General features: G+C 34.1%; 1 long non-coding RNA gene across 1 annotated transcript; it reads left to right on the plus strand.

Annotated features, from left to right (window-relative positions):
- The first annotated feature begins 3,406 nt into the window (after nucleotides 1–3,406).
- Nucleotides 3,407–6,479, plus strand: LOC143696124 (uncharacterized). The gene is made up of 3 exons (XR_013185532.1): nucleotides 3,407–3,603; nucleotides 4,286–4,355; nucleotides 5,753–6,479. It is a non-coding gene; the product is annotated as an uncharacterized LOC143696124 (long non-coding RNA).
- The last annotated feature ends 700 nt before the right edge of the window (nucleotides 6,480–7,179 follow it).

Genomic DNA, 7,179 nt, shown 5'->3' on the forward strand with positions numbered 1-7,179 from the left:
CTAAAAAGAGGAAATGATTTACATTTGCACTCCAGGCTGCTGCCAGAAGAGCCTTTCTACATCACATATTTCAATCTGCTGTATGCATGTGCCTGCATACACATCTCAAATGCACCATATCACTACCACAACACCACCGCTTTTAAAAATTATGATTCCTTTTTCAGAACATATTTCTGACTGAAAGACTCAATTTTTTTCGTGTATTGGTATCAGATGCACTCCAGAAAACTGGGGAATAACTGTAAAAGCCTACAACCTAATGCTACTTGTGCAGATTTTTTAAGAATATGATATTGACCAGCAAGGAAAAAAATTATAGATGTTACCAGGGATACATTTTGTTGTGTGTTGGATCTTTTAAAGATAAAAATACATGGTTCAAAATTTGAGCATAGTAACAGTTTCTATCTTTGTTTGAGATTTACAGATCAAACTTGGAATCAGCTACAGAGAATAAGTCATCAGTAGTTCTGTTTATCTCGATTGCAATTAATCTAAATTTACAACAGGTAAATTTCTCTTCTGGAGTCCTATATAGCTTGAAAAGACTGCTCAGTCTCTTTCAGAACAATTGCAGTAGAAATCCAATTGTTCTTCCAACTGCCTGTTGTAAAATTCCAGCTACCTAAGCTAAACAAATGCAGCTGAGAGCTGTTAGATGTGTTTACCCAGAGCTTTTCAGAGATCAAAGAGGGGGGAAAAAAAGCACATCTGTATATTGAATTAAACTTTTTACTTTACTTGGAAATAAATTTTTTTAAAAAGCATTATTCCTTCCTCATGAAGTTTTCCCCAGAGACCCCCACTTCTGAACTGTGCATGTACAATTTAAGGCACTTAGCCTTAGGAGGGGCCACCTCCCGCTGTAGATGAAGAGCTCAACACTGGGACTTATGTTAAATAGAGGCATGCACCTCCTCTTCCTTCAGGTCCTGCTTTTTGTCCTGTAACGGGCATTGGAATCTTTGGTCTCCATTCAGATGCACTTTTCTTAAAATGTTACCACCTGTAGGCTACTGTTACATTATTTCTTTGAAAATCCTGAAAACATGAGGGTAGTTTTGTTCAATTTAGCTTTACTGGGGGTATGTGGTTTTACAGACAAGAAAGAAAGTGCTGGTTTTTTTCCCCCTTGACATGCTATTATGGCCATGGGCATATCTATGTCTGGTTTTAAAAAGTGAACTTCACAAAAACAGAAAATGCCCCTGCCAGAATAACATGTTTTATGCTTAGTGTGTCATGAGGAAAATGGTGACCTTAAGGTGGTATTCTGTTTGTGCATACATTTCCCTCTGAGCTCTACAGAGGAAGGTAACGTGTCACTAAGTCCTGAGTTAGGAACAACTTTTCTCTCTTCACAATTCAGGGCAGAGACAGAAAGTGTTCATGTTCCTAAATGACACAGTATTTCAGATTCAAAAGAGTTGAATATAGACTCAAAATTGCAATATCTCTAGGATATATTATAATAAAGTATTTGATGCCTGAGCAATAGATGTATGCTTGGTGTGTATTAATACCTTATCAAGAGCAAGGACTATAAGAAATGCAGGCTATCTGTGAGCTTGTGGTGTACTGATTTGAAAAATTAGGACAAACATTAAATAATTTACTCTAACTTTGTTGTAATAAGCTATTTCCAAGTATAAAAAGAATAATATGCTACCAAACAGATTCTTGTTATGTGTTTATATTAGCATAAAAAACCTAGGAAGATGAGAGTGCAAAATCTACTCCCCATTGGTCTTACTGAAAAGAAAGGTAAGTGCCACTTTATTTTTTAAGGTGAAAAAGACCTTTTTTTTGTTTGCGTGTCATTTTCTATATTAGTTTAGTAGTATAACATTTGTTTTCCAGTAAAAATAGCATTTATTTGTTAAATACACTTAATTCTTGATTGCAGCAGGAATCTTTACTCACTTTTAGTCTGTTTATGTGTATCAGTGAAAATCATCATACCAAAAGAAGTACCACAAATGTAAAAAAAAAAAAAATTCAAAATTCAGGAAAATTTACAGATCCTAATCTGGTTCTGTTCTTTTATTCCATGTGACCAGGTTTCAACAATGCTTTTTATAAACACATACATTTTTATGTACATATTCCACATTTATGGCTTTGTAAGTTAGCCTTTCTAATAGCTAAATTGCAGTAAGATTCCAATAGATAGCCATATAGATATATATAACCTATGCCTCCTTGAAGCCTCTCTCTCCGTGTCTCAAAGCATGCTGGCCTCCCTGAACATGATGGGACACATGGCCCTTATCTTCAGCCTCTGCTGGCATTCTGCAGCAGTCTTGGCATTCTGGTTGAGAATGAAGAGAGGCATTGCTTCCACTCCATTCTCAACTATGTGCATGTTTCTAAGATGCCATGTTTCTAAGATGCCATGTTTCTAAGATGCCATGTTTCTGGCAGAACAGACAGTTTAAGGACTGGAATGGATTTTCACCTCTGTTGCAATCACAGTGATGTCCAGGATCCAGGATTAGGGAGTATTTTCCCTTTTCAGAGGAACCTCACTGTTTAAAACAGTTGTACCAAACAACAGTAACTCAATGTGGGGAAATGCTCTTTTGCTAGAGCACTGAAGGAGCAAGGCAATAAATTTACAGCCATCAGGCCAAACAATTCCTTCAAGTTTAGACAGAAAAATGAACAAGCTGTGTGATTTTTAAGTTAAAGCAGATTTCCTGTGAAACAACTAGGGTTATCAGAAGAGGAGTTTAGACATGTTAGGCATGTCTGTACTCATCCATGCCCTTTAAGACCCTGAGTAAGGCTGGATAACCTACTAGGTTTGTTAAATTGAAGTATTCTTCCTTCCTTAAAATTTTTCAGCTGGAATCTGTAAAAAAAAAAAACACAAACAAAACAAAAAACAAAACAAAACAAAAAAAAAACCCTCTTCTGGCTTAGTACTACTGACTCTAAGTATTATCATACGGTAAGGGAGAATATATTATTTTCTTGTAAAGGCTGTGGAGGAAGTAAGGAAGTACAAAATTGAAGAAGCAGTGAATAAGAACATGTAACCCTCAGAAGCCCTGTCATGGTCCCTCATTAGCTGTGGCTTGAGAACAGTAAAAAATGGGTTGAAGTGAACAAACCTCATCTTAGGTGGTTCTCTACATTTCATCTTTACATTTTCCATTGTACCTGATAGAACAGATGAGCTCTGAGAAGTAGTCATTCCCTACTTCAGTTAAAATGAATAAATCTGGAAAGTGATGCTTTGAAACCTGTCCCTTTCCATGTATATCTTTCACTTGAGTATCTTATTGTGAAGTTCTAAATCTTATTTGCTTTCAGCAATTAACTTTCCGTTGAATCTTGCTTCCATTTACCTTGACATTTAATTTACCAAATCTCTCCCTCTCTGTCTGTGTGTGTGTCTCTCTCTCTTTCTCTCTCTCATATTACTCTTACTGTTGCTCTGTTTGTTTTTTGTTTATGTTATAATTATATTGCCTGATAAATTTCCATTCAGTCATTTCAGGAATGGAGCAGTCTTTAGTGTTCTAAGGACATTATGCCTTTGAATCCAGGTTATTGGAAAACAGTCAGACAGGAGATTTCCCCTTGAGTTATTCTGTAAGCTTTTGTGGTTTTCATATCATTTCTTTTATATGTTCGTATTTTTTGGGGGGGTGAGAGTAAAGTTCAGTCTCTTATTCCCCTGGCAAACATTCATAAAACAAAAGAAACACCACCTGATTGCTTGTGTGAAAGAAATTATGAAAAACCATATGCCAAATCCTGTTAGTAGCAAAAAGTGAAAAGATAGAAAAAATACAAATGCCCACAATGTCTCCATTCTGTAATCTTTAGATATATTAAGTATGTGTTATAAATAACAATGATGGATATGGGGTTTTTTTCTTATAAAATGTGAGTTATAAATTGAGTCTGTCTTTAAGAAAGAAAAAAAACAAACCAAACTTCTACCTGAAAACAACTTGGCTATTTATAACTGATACTTTTAGTATATCCAAAGAGCATTTTGATCCAGAAGTAATTGCTATAAATACTGAACCATATAATAAAATATATTTTTACTTTTTTTTCAGTATTAAAATATTGGCCAAAAAATCCACATTTTCTATTCTAATTTTGCACATAATGCAATGAATTCTTTCATAAAATATACATTAATTTCCATATTTCTCTCATTCTATTTTCTATATAAATGCTTTGGCTCTACAAATTTATTATGGTCAAAGATGCCCAGAATGTGTAAGAAAACCTTCTTGTTTATACAATTCTTTTATTTTAGGAACTGGTGACTCCCAGGACCTTCATCACCTTAATAAATTGAGGACTTCTTCAATATCTGACTCTACAAGGTTGAATATTATCCTCATTATTTCCTTGTCTATATAACCAGGGACCAGGTCCACCATAGTGACCAAACAGTGCTGGTAGTCACAGATATTAATACTAACACACATATTAATATCTAATACAGATATTAATACTAATTAAGACTAATTTCCAAAGTATAATCATCCAGTTCTGTTGCCAGATGTACAACTGTCCATGTGTCTGCCATAAGGTGTATGCTGTTGGTCTGAGATCAGTTACACAAGAAATATGTATCACTTGCTAATACTAACGTGTCCTCATAATAACTTTCTTCTTCATCAATTCTTACATGGCCTGAAAGCTTTGCCAGTAAAAATTTAATGTTTTTTCAGATTATCAATAAAAATACAAAGTAGCTGTCAGTAAAAACAACACTTTACCTTAGAACATGGTTTCCTGAGAAATTTGATGAAGAATGCTCATGAAGAATTATTATTTTACCAATTTCAATTGCAAAACTTATTTTTGAATGAAGACCTGAGCTGGAAGCAAACAAGCAAGGTCCTAATAGCTAGCTACAAAATAGAAATTCCTGCGTGATATATTTTTTAATTGTTCTTCTAATCACTTTCTCCTCTTTTAATAAGTCCTAAGTCTCAACTGTCTATAAGTTAAGATTAGATAAATGTACTCCTGTATATTCCATTTTTAAAAAGAGGGGTTCCTAAGGCACCAAGATGACAATGAGTATTTGCCTAAAGAAATGAAATTTGGCCTGGGGATCAGTCTTACTGTGTCTCTTAGTGCTGCAGTGAAATTGGTGTTGATGTGTGAAGCAGGCTAAGGGTTTACATGAATTAATGGTGAAATCTGTAACTGTTGTCATAAATGTCTGCTTTATATTCTTTGTGGTTCTCTGCACGTGTCTAGCTCACAGAAATTCCAAAACGAGTGACAGTCCATAGGGAGTAAAGCAGAACTTAAAAATGTCCTTCTTGTTCTTTTGTTTTAATTAAGTGAAGATGCATATGAAAGCAAGACTTCAAAGACATATATATATATAATTATATTATAGATATATATGGAATGAGCCTGTCTGTCTCACCATTTGTAAATATATATAAGGATATTAAAAAAAAGTATGGATAAAGGATATATTGAGTAAAAATTTCACTGTGGGTTTGCCAAGCAACAAAATATTTTTGATTGTCTGCATTTGTCAAGTGCTCTTTACAAATATTTTAATGTCGACACTGCCTCCTACCTCTAGTGTTAAATGAAATGTGCAAAAAAAGAGAAACACTTGGTGTATGGAAATGACAAAGTTGAGGTTACACATGCAGCATGAACTTGACTTCCTTGCGTGCACATGTTTTGATAAGGTCCTTTATTATTTGATCACATAAGTATTTGACTTTTGTTCTCCATTTAATTTCAGGTCAAAATCAAACTGTACAAGTTCAGATCTGTATGAGTTAGATCTCCATTGGGCAACAATAAAGCAAGTTTTGATCAACCTGAGTGAGCTAAGATCCTCTGGAAAAGTTGAGAGTTGTCTTGTGAAAGATGCCATGGGTTAAAATTGAGTACTCTGGGCTTCTGCTTTGCTTGAAATGTCACTATACCTCTCAGTGGCTCTCTCTGTTCTGTCATAGTAAATATTCATTCAAGTATTTCCTGATCTCATAAGAGTGTTCTGAGAATAAATTCATTACTCCTTATGAAGCACAGTGATATTACAGCAATGACATAGATAGAAGCCCATGAAGAAAAATAAAAGCTTATTTGCTTCAGGGCTTAGAGGATATGTCGTAAATACAATGTGGAGCCACATGTTCAACATAAGGATGAAAAGAAATATCCAGGTGTTTCTTAGCCCTTTGTCCTCTGTACTTCCAGAGGCTCAGGGGAGGGAAAGGGTGGGAGAAAAAGTAGTTTTTTTTTCTACAAGAGTTTTGACAGCAAACTAGTATGTGGTGTGCGCAAAGCACAGGACAGAGGCTATGTTGTAGATTTTACTAACAACTCTTCAGTTACAGTTGTCATGAAACTCTTTCAAAACTGAATTAAAATTCTTCTTTACCCATATTCTCTTCAGAATGGACCTCTTCAGAATACAGGGATTCAGGGATTTTGTGATGCATACAGAGGTCAATTTATAATGCCTTATGCCAGGACTAATTGATCTGTTTACATATATATATATATATATATATATATATAAAAATATCTTAGAAGATAGTTTTGCATTTACTATGAACATTTCTCATTAGAGAGTAAACACTTTCAAACATCACAAATCCTCACAAGGCATTAAGGTTTTGTGATACTTTATGCTATTTTCTCCTTTTTTGATAGTAGCTGAAATAAAGAAAATGGCTTACAGATTTAGCTGTGTATATAGTTTGAAAGTAACAACTGAAAAATGATGTTCATAATCTGAATTGCAATGAAACCAATTATCTGTACCATGGTGTTTCACTTGGGAATACTCTGAAAGGTTTAGTATTTCTTAAAAGAAATTAAAAACAGCTGTAAAAATACCATAAAACAAAAATAGCAGCTGCAAAAGAGATTAACATTCCTAAATTTCATTTGAACCTGAGATGCTATTTCTCCAACAGAAACATACATATATACTGATTTTTAAAATCTATTCTTTATGAAACTACATCCTTTTAAGAAAAAAAGTGTTTTGTTCATTTTTTTTTCATTTCACCACTTCTTGATGTTACCTATGAATTTCATGAACATTCTTTCCCTCTGCCTAGGAATTTTGTATTACACTTTCTTCTGTAATTGTCAAAGAAAAGCTACAATTGTTGAATCTTGAAGAATGATTTAAATATAACCTATTAAGAATTA

The sequence above is a fragment of the Agelaius phoeniceus genome, chromosome 1, assembly GCF_051311805.1.
Source record: "Agelaius phoeniceus isolate bAgePho1 chromosome 1, bAgePho1.hap1, whole genome shotgun sequence".
Lineage (NCBI taxonomy): Eukaryota > Metazoa > Chordata > Aves > Passeriformes > Icteridae > Agelaius > Agelaius phoeniceus.